Below are 12,938 nucleotides of genomic sequence, written 5' to 3'. Positions count from 1 at the left end.
GCAGGTCGAGGCTGCAGTGGCCAGGAGCAGCCACTGCACTCCAGTCTGGGCAACAGAGTGAGATTCCAACTCAAAAAAAAAGAATACTCTTTAAATGCCAAGTGGATACACGAGAGGCAGAGCTGTCCTTTGTGCCTGCATAGTTCCACATAAGGCCAGGCAGAGAGCCATGCTTTTTCTGAGAAGCTCCCATGAAAAAACGAGATTAGAAATTTGGTCCTCTGCTATTCTTTCCCTATCTTTATTCTTTATTGTATACCTATTATAGGCAATAAATCTCAAGATACTTTTTTTTTAGTAGGAGTCTCACTCTGTCACCAAGGCTGGAGTACAATGCTACACTCGTGGCCACCGCAGCCTCGCCCTGCTGGGCTCAAGCAGTCCTTCCACCTCAGCTTTCCAAGTAGCTGGAACTACAGGCACACACCACCATGCCTGGCTAATTTTTTGATTTATTGTAGAGACGAGGTCTCACCAAATTGCCCAGGTTGGTCTTGAACTCCTGAGCTCAGGCAATCCTCTAACCTCTGCCTCCCAAAGTGCTGGGATTACAATCGTGATCCATTGCACCTGGCTCAACATACTTTTATTGACAAGGGGAAAAAGAAAATTAAGACAGTTTCTGTCTTCAAGAAGTATAATATCTAGTTGGCGTGATGATATGTGTACAGAAATAGCAGTATCTGACAGCAGTGACTAAATTACTGGCAACGAGGGTTCAGGGACAAGGGAAATCACTGTGGGCTAAAGTTGTTGGGGAAAAGACCTCTTTAAGGAGGGAGAAGTGTTTGAGTTGGATTTTAAAGTGTAAGTAAGATTTAAATATGCAGAGAGGAAATGGAAGGGTGTTGCAGGTCAAGAAATCGGCATATCCAAAGGCTAAAATTGATGGACATGGGAAAGTTAAATTATGGTGGTAGAGGAGGATAAATTCAGTTTTAGTTGTATTGAGTTTTAGATGATTATAGGACGTCTAATGGGGAGATATTCTAGAATATCCTCATTGATCCTCATTTAGTGATAAACTAGTTGAGTTTAGCTTTGTCCAAAACAGTCTGTTTTCTCATGGCTTGGTCAGAGGAATACAGTGTTCTGGTTTGGATATATTTTGGTTATGTATATGTGTCAAAGCTGATATACCAGGTATCTCCTGCTTACCCCTCCTGATCCACTCTTTACCCTTTTATACCCTGCTCTGTGCCCCAGGAGGCTAACCTATATGAATTACCTCAATGAGTCTCTCCCTTCTTGACTTCTCCTAGGTTTTGAGCAATGGATAACCTTGGAAAGATATCAAAGGGAGGGAAGAAATTGAGGTCAAGGTGTTTATTCCTGGCTTCCTCCTTGTAGGATTGCCTCAGGCTGCTACTGTCCTTTAACTAAAGGCCACTGCTCTCTCAAGAGGACTCTTTGTATACCCCATTTTCCTTTTATCTTATGTGTTCCTTCCCCTTATCCCTTTGTGCATGGAGATGGTAATAGCCCCAAGTTACCGTACTATCTCTCCCTCTTGGTTTTCCTATACCCTGCCCACACCTTTGTAGATAATCCTTTTGTTCAACTTTCTGCTAATTATGCTAATTTGAATGTGCCATCTGTTTCCTGCTGAGATCCTGACTGATACAGGTCTCAATTTCCAAAGAATTAGAATACAATGAAATAGACCTAACAAGCCGGGCTCAGTGGCTCAGCCTGTAATCCCAGCGCTTTGGGAGGCTGAGGTGAGTGGATTGCCTGAGCCCGTGGGTTTGAGACCCATCTGGGCAAGTTGGTGAGACCTCATCTCTACAATAAATCAAAAAATTAGCCGGGCATGGTAGCGCGCACCTGTAGTTCCAGCTACTTGGAAGGCTGAGACGGAAGGATCTCCGGAGCCCAGCAGGTCGAGGCTGCGGTGGCTGGGAGTGGCCACTGCACTCCAGTCTGGGTAACAGAGTGAGACTCCAACTCAAAAAATTAAAAATTAAAAATTAAAAAAAAGAAATAGGCCTAACAAAATATGACTAAATATGATTCAATCTGTCTCTCTCTGATTAATCTAGGCTCTTGCAGTGCTTTCAGATAATCATTCTGAACTGCAGTCTTTAGTGAATCGTAGACATGTGGGAGTGCTAGTTCATGGAATATTGATAATAACTAATATTTATTAATTACTCTTTCCATGCACTGTGCTAAGCATGTTTTATGTGCATTATTTCACTTAACCTCCACAGCAACCATATGAAGTAGGTCGTGTTTTTCATCTCCTTTTTATAGGTGAAGAAATTAAGGGATCAGAGAGATTAAATATCCTGCCAGACATTTCACAGCTTTGAGACAGCAGAGCTGGGATTAAAATTCGGTTCTGCCTGACTCCATTGCTCATGTTCTAAACTCAAAGTATGGTCTTCAGCTCAGCAGCATCTGGGAGCTTGTTAGAAATGCGGAATCTCAGGTTTACCCTCACACCTACTGAGTCAGAAAGTGCATTTTAGCCAGATTCCCCAAGTGATTCACATGCATATTAGTTTGAGAGGCAGTACCAAGTTGCTATTACAGTCTGCCTAATACAAACTCTGCCTAATACAAACTCTAATAGAAAGCTCTGTTGATTGATGCTGGGTAAGACAGCATTTACCATTCTGTGCTTTTTAACATCATATGGCTTCTAACTGGAATCTGAAAAGCTGATGCTACCATTTTTGAGATAAGGGCATTGAGCCTCAGTCAGGAACTAACTTGGTGAGAGATGCCAGGAAGTGGCCTGAGGTGCTGCTGTTGTGGAAAGGAGAGTCACTGCCTTAGGTCACTGTCAGGAGTTTTTTTGTGGTTGGAGTTCAAAGGATACAGCATTAGTTGCTGCACTACATCACTCCTGAATTTGTGTATAATTTAGGCTAATCCTCAGAAAAACTGGTCTATGCAGAAAGTTTGATTTAGTATCTTTAGACTCTCCTTTCCACAGTGTTCACTTCCCACCCTCATTCCATAGTCACTACCTTTCCTCCATGTCCTTTGTCTCACCCCTTTCTTATTCCCGTTGATATCTGCTTTAAGAAAGCATATCAGGCTGAGGCGGAAGGATCACCGGAGCCCAGAAGGTCGAGGGTGTGGTGGCCGGGAGCGGCCACTGCACTCCGGGTGACAGAGTGAGACTCCAACTCAAAAAAAAAAAAAAAAAAAAGAAAGAAAGCATATCAGCATATCAGGCTGGCCGGTGGCTCACGCCTATAATCCCAGCACTTTGGGAGGCCGAGGTGAGAGGATTGCCTGTGCCCGTGCGTTCGAGACCAGCCTGGGAAACTTGGTGAGACCTCATTTCTATAATAAATCAAAAAAAAAAAAGAAAAAGACACCATATCAGATGATAAAACTATTAAATGTGCTCTATCTCACTCATAATCAGGGAAATTCAAACTAAAACCACAACATTGCATACCCATCAGAGCAGCTAAAATGAAAAGAGACTGACATTACCATGTACTGATGAAGATGTTGATCTCTTGGAACTTTTGTACATTACTGGTGGTAATATAAATTGATACAACTTCTTTGGAAAGCTATTTGGCACTTTCTACCAAAGCTGAGCTTAGGCATACCATAATGATCAAATAATACCACTCCTGGATATTTAATCAAGAGAAACTCTCCCACATGTACATAAGGATACACATGCATACACAGATATCCATTGAAGGATTTTGTTTGAGATACTAAAAAGTGGAATGCTACCTAAGTGACCATCAACAGAATAAATACATAAATTATGGTATATTTTTCTGATGGGACTTCATAGAATGAAATGAATTAAAATGAAGGAATTATAGCTATATGTAGCAACACAGAACTAGAGCAAAACATATAAAAACTATACTGTTGAGGGAAAAAGTTGCAGAAAATTCCACATAATAACATTATGTAAAGTCTAAAAATGTAAAACAATATCCTTTCATGTTATTTAGGATATTATTTATGCAGAGATAGAAAAAGAAAATTTTTTAAAAACATATGTTTATGATGCATGCATAAATATAATGTTTATAACATATACATACATAGTAAAAAAAAAGTTCTCACTAAATACACACACACACACACTCACACACACATGCAGAGTCAAGTTGCAGAACTAGGATGAGAAACCAGTTTTCCTTTTTCTTCTTGAACCTGACTAGTCTGTAGAGGCTTCAGAATCCAAAGGATCTGCACAGTCATTAACTTGGCTCCCTGTCTCCAGTAGCTGTATACCAGGCCTTGTATACCTCAGAACACATTATGGGAGACTGGTAAACTTGGGGGATCACTAGGATGAATCAACTTATTTATGTGAAGACAGGGGACAAGTTTGCTTCAAACGTTGCTTTTTCACATCCTCCCCCTCTGTCTACTGGCCAGAAATGCCCAGTTTGACCTGGTTAAGGATATCAGTAAACTGGGTAACGTGAAACACTAGTAAGCAGGTGACTGTTCCAACCTAAAGCTGAACTTCAGCACTTTTCAATCATGTTTGACTAGCTCTGGCAGCAGCTGCTGGACCCAAAGCCCAGCCCAGAGAGCCAAATAGCTATAAATAGTCTCTGGTATAATTAAAATGGACCATTGGCAAAGTGGTTAGATCAAAATTCTAAGTTCTGAACAACACAGGTTTTCATGTTAAAGGGCCTACAGAGGATTTAGGAGAAAAAAGAATTCTGGAAAATGAAAGGCACTGCATGGTCCCTGCTGTCCTCAATCCACTGTGATTACATTTTTCTCAATTACTTAGTAATTGCCTTTAAATTCCCCAGGCTGTTAAGACCAGAGGAGTATGTGAGATTAAAAAACAATTGAATCTTCGACAAAGCCCCCACCATCTACCACTGGGGAGAGGAGAACCTATTCAGTAAATGGTGCTGGGAAAACTGGCTGACCACATGCAGAAGATTGAAACAGGACCCCTATCTATCCCCATGCACAAAGGTTAACTCCAAATGGATCAGAGACCTAAATGTAAAACCTCAAACCATAAGAACCTTAGAAAAGGAAGGAAATACCCTCATGGAAATCGGAACTGGCAGCCAATTCCTGAACAAAACCCGAAACCCACAGGTCATAAGAGAGAAGATAGACAAGTGGGACCTTGTTAAACTGACAAGCTTCTGCAAAGCCAAAGAAACCATCAAGAGAGCAGGGAGACAGCCTACAGACTAGGAAAAAGTATTTGCCAACTCTAGGTCTGACAAAGGCTTAACATCCTGGATCTACAAGGAACTGAAGCGTACCGAAAAGAAAAAAACAAACAATCCCATTATAAAATGGGCAAAAGATATGAACAGACACTTCACAAAAGAAGACATCCGAGCAGACAACAAACACATGAAGAAATGCTCAACCTTACTAATCATCAGGGAGATGCAAATCAAAACCACACTGAGATACCACCTAACTCCAGTCAGAATGGCAATTATCAACAACTCAAAAAATAACAGCTGCTGGAGAGGTTGTGGCGAAAAGGGAACACTTCTACACTGTTGGTGGAAGTGTAAACTAGTGCAACCTCTGTGGAAAGCAGTGTGGCGATTCCTAAAAGCTCTAAAAATCGACCTTCCATATGACCCCACAATCTCCCTACTGGGAATATACCCTGAAGAACTCAAATCACTCTAAAAAAAGATGCCTGTACACATATGTTTATCGCAGCGTTGTTCACAATAGCAAGAACCTGGAAACAACCATGCTGCCCATCAAAAGAGGACTGGATTTAAAAAATGTGGCACATATACATGATGGAATACTACGCAGCCATAAAAAAGAACAAAATCATGAATTTCGCAGCAACCTGGATGGAACTAGAGTCTATAATACTGAGTGACCTCTCACAGAAACAAAGATCCGAGTATCACATGTTCTCACTCATATAATGGACCTTGAACATCCAATGTAATACTATAAGAAAATGACTGACGGTACTGGGAAACTATTCGGGGGGGAGGGGGATGGGATTAACAGTAGCAAATATCTGCCTGGGGATGGGAAAACACCTCTTATCAACAGGGTGCCTGAATGAAACATAATTGTACACCTAACCCTTAACTGTACCCCACAAACCCATAATAAAAAAATTGATTAAATAAAAATAAAAAAATTAAAAAAACAATTGAGGGAGAGTTTTAGGAGGGCAGGGAAAAAGGAAGAAAATGAAAGAAGAGACTCTTGTAAATGGGTTGTTTCTATTATTTGATGATCTGACCCATCTATTTTATTTATTTATCTATGTATGTATGTATGTATATATGTATATATGTATTTATTTGAGTTGGGGTCTCACTCTGTCACCTAGGCTGGAGTGCAGTGGCACGATCATGGGTCACTGCAGACTTGACCTTCTGGGCTCAGGTAATCCTTCCAGCTCAGTCTCCTGAGTATCTGGGACTGCAGGTGTGTACCACCATGCCTGGCTTTTTTTTTTTTTCCTTTATTTTTGAGACGAGGTCGCTCATTGCCTAGGCTGGTTTCAAACTCCTGGATTTAAGCAATTCTTCTGCCTTGGCCTCCCAAAGTGCTGGGATTACAGGCATGAACCACCGTGCCTGGCCTGACTCACATGTTTTATGCATTTGCTGTAGTAATGACTCATGAGAAAAGCTTTAAAAGAGGTTTGAGTTCTAGCTCTAGCACCACTAGTTCAGTGACCTTGAGCAAATAAATTAACCTCTTTGAACTTCAGATACCTCATCTATAAATGGAGATAATAGTATTTACCTAATATGGTTGTTGAGGTATTGTAAAGCGCTTACTTAGTACATTGCCTGGCACAAGATAGGTAATTAATAAATTAATGATGATCATTCTTGTTACATTGTTATGGATCCAAAGAGGATAGCTTTTTGAGGAGGAGAGGAAGGATGGTCTACATAATGCCAAATGCAGCAGAGAGGTTCAGGAGATGAAAATTTGGAACAGGTAAGGGTTTTGCAGCTTGATTGGAAATGCTGAGTGATATTTACATTTGAGACTTATTTTCCAAGCTCCTTAATTTTACTGACGAGGGAATCAGAGCTTAACAAGAAATTCCATCATGTTTTGTGCTCAGGATACACATTTACTTTAAGTTCAGAGGAAGCAATGTTTATAGGGAGAGTATGTAAGAAAGTACCTGCAGCTGTGACAGCCACATGAGATGCTTCCTGCCCTGTCCATTAACTTTCTGTGATGTGGAAGTGTTCTATATCCACACTGTCCAATACAATATGGCTCTTGAGCACTTGAAATGTGGCTAGTGTGACTTGGGAACTGAAATTTTAATTTTATTAAATCTTAATTAGTTTACATTCAAATAGCCACATGTGGGTAGTGGCTATCCTATTGGACAGTGTAGCTGCTGGTTGCCCTGAAAAAGCCATCAGTATAATTAGGGAAGCAAGGTATATACTCTCGAAACCAGTTAAATACAGAAAAAGTAAGTTCAGACAGTAGAGACTTAATTGTTCAGAAAACAAGTGATAGCCTCTAGACTGGAGAATTTAAAGAGAGTCTTGTGAAGCAGGTGAAATTTGGACTTGACCTAGAGGGATGTATCGTGCTTGGATAGGAGAAAAGAAGGCAAGAGGGTATTCCAGATGGTTGGAGGAGTAGGCAAAGGTTTGGAACTAGAAATGCCTCCTTTTTTTTTTTTTTTTTTTTTTGAGTTGGAGTCTCACTCTGTTACCCAGGCTGGAGTGCAGTGACATGCTAATGGCTACAGTGTTGACCTGCCGGACTCCAGTGATCCTTCCGCCTCAACCTTCCAAGTGGCCGGAACCACAAGCGCGTGCTACCATGCCCAGCTAATTTTTTGATTTTTTGTGAAGACGAGGTCTCACCATGTTGCCCAGGCTAGTCTGGAACCTGCAGGCTCAGGCAATCTTCTCACCTTAGCCTCCCAAAGTGCTGGGACTACAGGCTTGAGTAACCATGCCTGACTAGAAATGCCTTCTTTTTTTTTTTTTTTTTTTTGAGTTGGAGTCTCACTGTGTCGCCCAGACTGGAGTGCAGTGGCCGCTCCCGGCCACCGCAGCCTCAACCTGCTGGGCTCCGGTGATCCTTCCGCCTCAGCCTTCCAAATAGCCGGAATTACAGGCCTGGCTACCACGCCCGGCTGATTTTTTTTTTATTTATGGTAGAGATGAGGTCTTGCTGCCCAGGCGGGTCTCGAACCCGCGGGCTCAGGCAATCCACTCACCTCAGCCTCCCAAAGGCGCGGGATTACAGGCTGAGCCACCGAGCCCGGCTTTAGAAATGCCTTCTATATGAGAAGTTTGAGGAGGACAATTATTCCAAAATAGAGCCTTCATATGGAAAGTTAGGTGCCTTTGGGCCAGGTCATGGTCAGTCTTGAATGCTAGAACAAAGAGTTTAGGCTGTCCACATAGGCCAATGTCTTGTAAAACTTGCTTAAAACACAGATTTCCAGGCCCCACCTCAAGCTACTAAATCAAATTTTCTGGGTTGGAGTTTAGGAAATGAGTATGTTAAGCAAACTCCCCAGGTGTTGATGATGCTCGTTCAAGTTTGAGACCTATTAGGCAGAAGGGAAACTTTTAGTCAAAAGAGTGACACGATGATGGAGGTATCTTAGGAAGCTTAATAAGGTAGGGAAGGTATAGGATTTAGAAACTAGAGTAAGGAAACAGGTGGCTGTTAAAGTAGTTCAGATATGAACTTCACAAATTCAGATTTTCTTTCTGGCTGGTATTCTTGGAATTGGCAAGTCAATTCCTAAAATTTCCCAGCAGGCCATATTTGAATTTTCAACACAATTTATTTGCTGTTTTAAATGACTAGGATTCAAGCACCAGAGCCTAACTTCCTGGGTTCAAATCCCAGTTCTATTATCTAAGCTATTTTAGCTTAGATGAGTCTCATAACTTTTCGGGGCTTCTACTTCCTATCTGTAAACTGGAGATGATCATAGCTCCTATCTCATAAGGCCATTGTGTTACATGAGATCATGAAGGACTTACAACAGTACCTGGCACATAGTAAGCACTCAATAAATGTTGGTATTTATATTATTTAAAGAGTTATTTAGTTTATTCCAATTTGTTTTTAAAATTCCCCTGCCTTTGATATAGCATCCAATTTGTATAATCCTTCAAACCAGTCAGGTACATTTCACCAAAAAAAGGTGTTAAAAATGTATCCATTTGGCAAGTTAAAACTGAGTCCTAGACTTTCTGCTTAATGAGTTGTATTTCAAAGCATAAAACTTCACTTAATTTAACATAGATTATTCTTCATTAAATTTAAGTTTAATCAGAGGATGAATTGTTTTTTTCACTGAATGTATTAACCTATGCTTATTTCTTGGCTATGAATTATATAAGCAGAACCCCCCAAAACTGGAATTTTCTTCTGGAGGGTAGGCCCCACAGGGTAACTGTTCTAGGAACCCATCAGCATCAGTGTACCAGATAATATTGTTGTGAGAGGCTGCATTGCTAAAGAAACGTCTTGAATTATGGCAAACACCACGACAATGCACCTGCCCACATTGTTCTGCGTGTTCAGTTTTTGACCAAAAACGGCATGGCCTCCATACTCCACCATCTCTATTCACCCAATCTCACCTCTAGTGACTTTTTTGTTTCCCCAGATGAAAAAAGTCCTCAAAGGGAAATGCTTTGCCCATGTGGAAGAGGTGAAACAAAAAATGGCAAAAGCACTAAAAGACATCAAAATTGGTGAGTTCAAAAACTGTTTTAAGCAGTGGAAAAAGCATCTCGATAGGTGTACCACATCAAACAGAGAGTACTTTGAAGGTGACTGACATTTAAACATATAAGAATAAATTCATATTTTTTATAAGTAAATTCCAAGTTTTTTTGAGTCCCCATCATATGTCTTTAAACTTTGCACTTTTTATATTGCTACCAGCTTTCAGTGAATGCTGTTCATGATATTTATTTCAGAATAAAAGAAAGGGCTGGGTGGGGTAGCTCATGCCTGTAATCCCAGCACTTTGGGAGGCAGAAGCCAGAGGATTGCCTGAGACCAGGGGTTCTAGTCTACCCTTGGCAACGTGGCAAGCCCTCCTCTCTACAATAAATAAAAAAAATTAGCCAGGTGTGGTGGTGCATACCTGTGGTTCTAGCTTCTAGGAAAGCTGAGGTAGAAGGATCCCCTGAGCCCGGCAGGTTGAGGCTGCAGTGGCCATGAGTTTGCCACCGCACTCCAGCCTGGGTGGCAGAGTGAGACTTCGACTCAGGAAAAAATAAAAAAAGAAGAAAAGAAAGGACTTCCTTTTTTCCTCTCTTCTAGGGAACTGATAGTCAAAACAAAATTCAGTTTCTTAGTATGTGGCCCAGTGTCCCTTGATCCCAGATGTACCCTGGGGGTGTAGCAACAGCTTTCTGAAGGAATAAGAAAATTCCCTCATGTGCTTACCTTGGTAGTTTATGAACCTCTGGTTGCTGCTTTACTCTTCTTCCAGGCCTTGCTGGAAAAGAAGCTTCTAGCCTTGCCAGTTTCTTTTACATAGTCAGCTGCCTGAAGCAACTCTCAAGATGCACCTTCAAGTCTTGAGGGCAGAGAGGAAACAATACAACTGGACTCCCGATAGCTCCCTGCACTCTTCTGGGCCAGACTAAGCCAGGATGTTACCTCAGACTCTTCATTCTGCTTTCAGAAACAAAGTCACTCCTAGCATTATTCCTTCAGGTTCTGTTAGATGAAAAAGATAGGTCTGTGACATAGTTGGTTAAGATTATTTTTTAATGTTTTGAAAAGATTGATAAAAATTGCCATCTCCCCACTTGCTCAGTTTTCTTCCCTACCTCAGTCACTGTTACTAGTTTTTTGTTATTCTTTCACAGATATTCTGTACATATACGTATATGTACACAATTTTCATACAAATTGTAATGTACCATAAATGCTATCTGGTACCTTGCTTTTTTTCTTAATATATATTGGAGACTGTTTCATATCAGTACATACAAAGCTTCTTTATGACTGCATGACTGCATAGTATTCCATAATTATTGCAGATGTACCAGAATGTATTTCAGTAGTTCTTTATTGATGGATGTTTAGGTTGCATCCTATCTTTGGCTATTACCAGCATGCTCATACATATTTCACATACAAGAATATACATATATACTTTTTCTATATATATTTAGAGATGGGGGTCTCACTTATACATTTGCCCAGGCTGGTCTTGAACTCATGGCCCCAAGCGATCCTCCTGCCTTGGCCTCTGAAAGTGTTAGGATTATAGGTATGGGCCACCACGCCTGGCCGAGAGTATATCTTTAGGGTAAATTGGTTAGGGCACTTTGGTGATTGGCCTGTTCAAGTGACTATATAACCACAATACTCTGTGTGGAATCAATATGTCATGCTTAAATATGGGTCACAGGATGTTATAGCTAGAAAGGATCTTAGAGATTCCAAAGAAAGCCAAGATCACAAAGAGAGTTAGTCCATAATGTAGCTGTTTTTACTATACCATACTGCTGTGTGGGAGAGAGATTGGGCATGCCCTGATTTCAACAAACAGGACTGTGTGCTTTCTGGCCTGCTGTGATGTCACTATCCTGTCTTTACCAGATTTCTCTTTCCAGAGTCTTACTTTGCCAACCTGATTTTCTCTGCTGCTCCAACCACTATTAATAACTGCTCAGATTAATCATAACCACTTTTTCCTTTTTAAGTTAAAACTGAAATCCTTTACAGTTTGCGGACCCTTTCTTTAGTAGTAAAGCCAAGTAGGAGAGGCAGGAGTGCTAGGGAGGTGATTAATATCTTTCCTGTTCCTTTCTACTCTTACTTAGCTCATCCACTGAGTCCTCATGCAGTCTACTAGGGAAAGTTCTTTTCTCCTCTTGGCACTGCTAGAATATCTCTTTCTCTTGGCCATAAGATTGAACACCTCAAGTACCAAATGTATGAAAGTGTATGCACATAGTTTTATTCTTACTGAATTACACCAAGGAGATAATATTATTTGTCTACAGCACGAGGAAATCAGGGACTTTGGTGTCAGGGACAGACCCTTGTGTGCAACTCTTAAGTTGATCTTAACTCTTGTCTGGCTATAGAGGGGTCAACTGCTACAAATATTTATGAAATGCATGCTGTGATGATGAATGAAACAGTTCTAGGAACAGACTGTAGAACTATCTCTAGGACAGTTTTTCTCAAAGTTTCCTTCTTTGACCACTTGTATTGCTTGAAGGTTGGGACCCAAGAGTGTGCAAGTAGTCCTCCTCTTCCCTCAAGTGATTCTTTTGTGAACTTAACTATGAGAACTACTGCCTGAGAAATGATAAGTTGGGAGATGGTCATGAGTCTTTCAATTTGGGGCAGCCTATAAAATTAGTGACAAGAGCTGGCTAGCAATTCTAAGTCTCATATGGTTATTTCACTTGGGCAGACATAAAGACCGGGTTAGGTGACCCCGATGTGCTCCCACACATTCTATGCTTCTGTCATAACCCTTATTATGCTGTATTGTAATGGAATATTTTTGTCCCTTCCCTGTATAATCCAAAGGGTTTTAGCTGTGAGCAACAGAAACTGACTGGCTAATTTAGGCAGAAAATATATGTATTGAAGGCATATTGAATAGCTCACAGAATCACTGGTTGGGCTGGAGAACTAGACTCAGGACTACATAGCCAACATCACAACTGCCACTGTTGCTACCAATACCTCTGCTACTGCTGTCAGTGTTAGCTCAGGTCCTCCAAAGAGCAGGTACCAAGATGGGATCAAACCTGCAAGGGATCAATTTGGGGAAATGCCCATGGCAGAAAACAGGGTGGGAACTGGAAGAGGATGGGAGAACTGTTAGACTGCAATGTAAATCTGACCTTTATGGATAAGCGAAGACAAGAAGGTTGGGACGGAAGAGACTTTGAAGTACAGTTCAATTAAAATTTGGCCAGGCCAGTGGGAGTCTTGTAGCCAAAGTTGCGTATTGGAAAATTTGTGTG

The sequence above is a fragment of the Carlito syrichta genome, unplaced genomic scaffold (assembly GCF_000164805.1).
Source record: "Carlito syrichta isolate Samal-C Ts95f unplaced genomic scaffold, Tarsius_syrichta-2.0.1 Scaffold304388, whole genome shotgun sequence".
NCBI classification, from domain to species: Eukaryota; Metazoa; Chordata; class Mammalia; order Primates; family Tarsiidae; genus Carlito; species Carlito syrichta.
The sequence above is the reverse complement of the archived record's forward strand: the minus strand, read 5'-3'. Positions refer to the sequence as shown.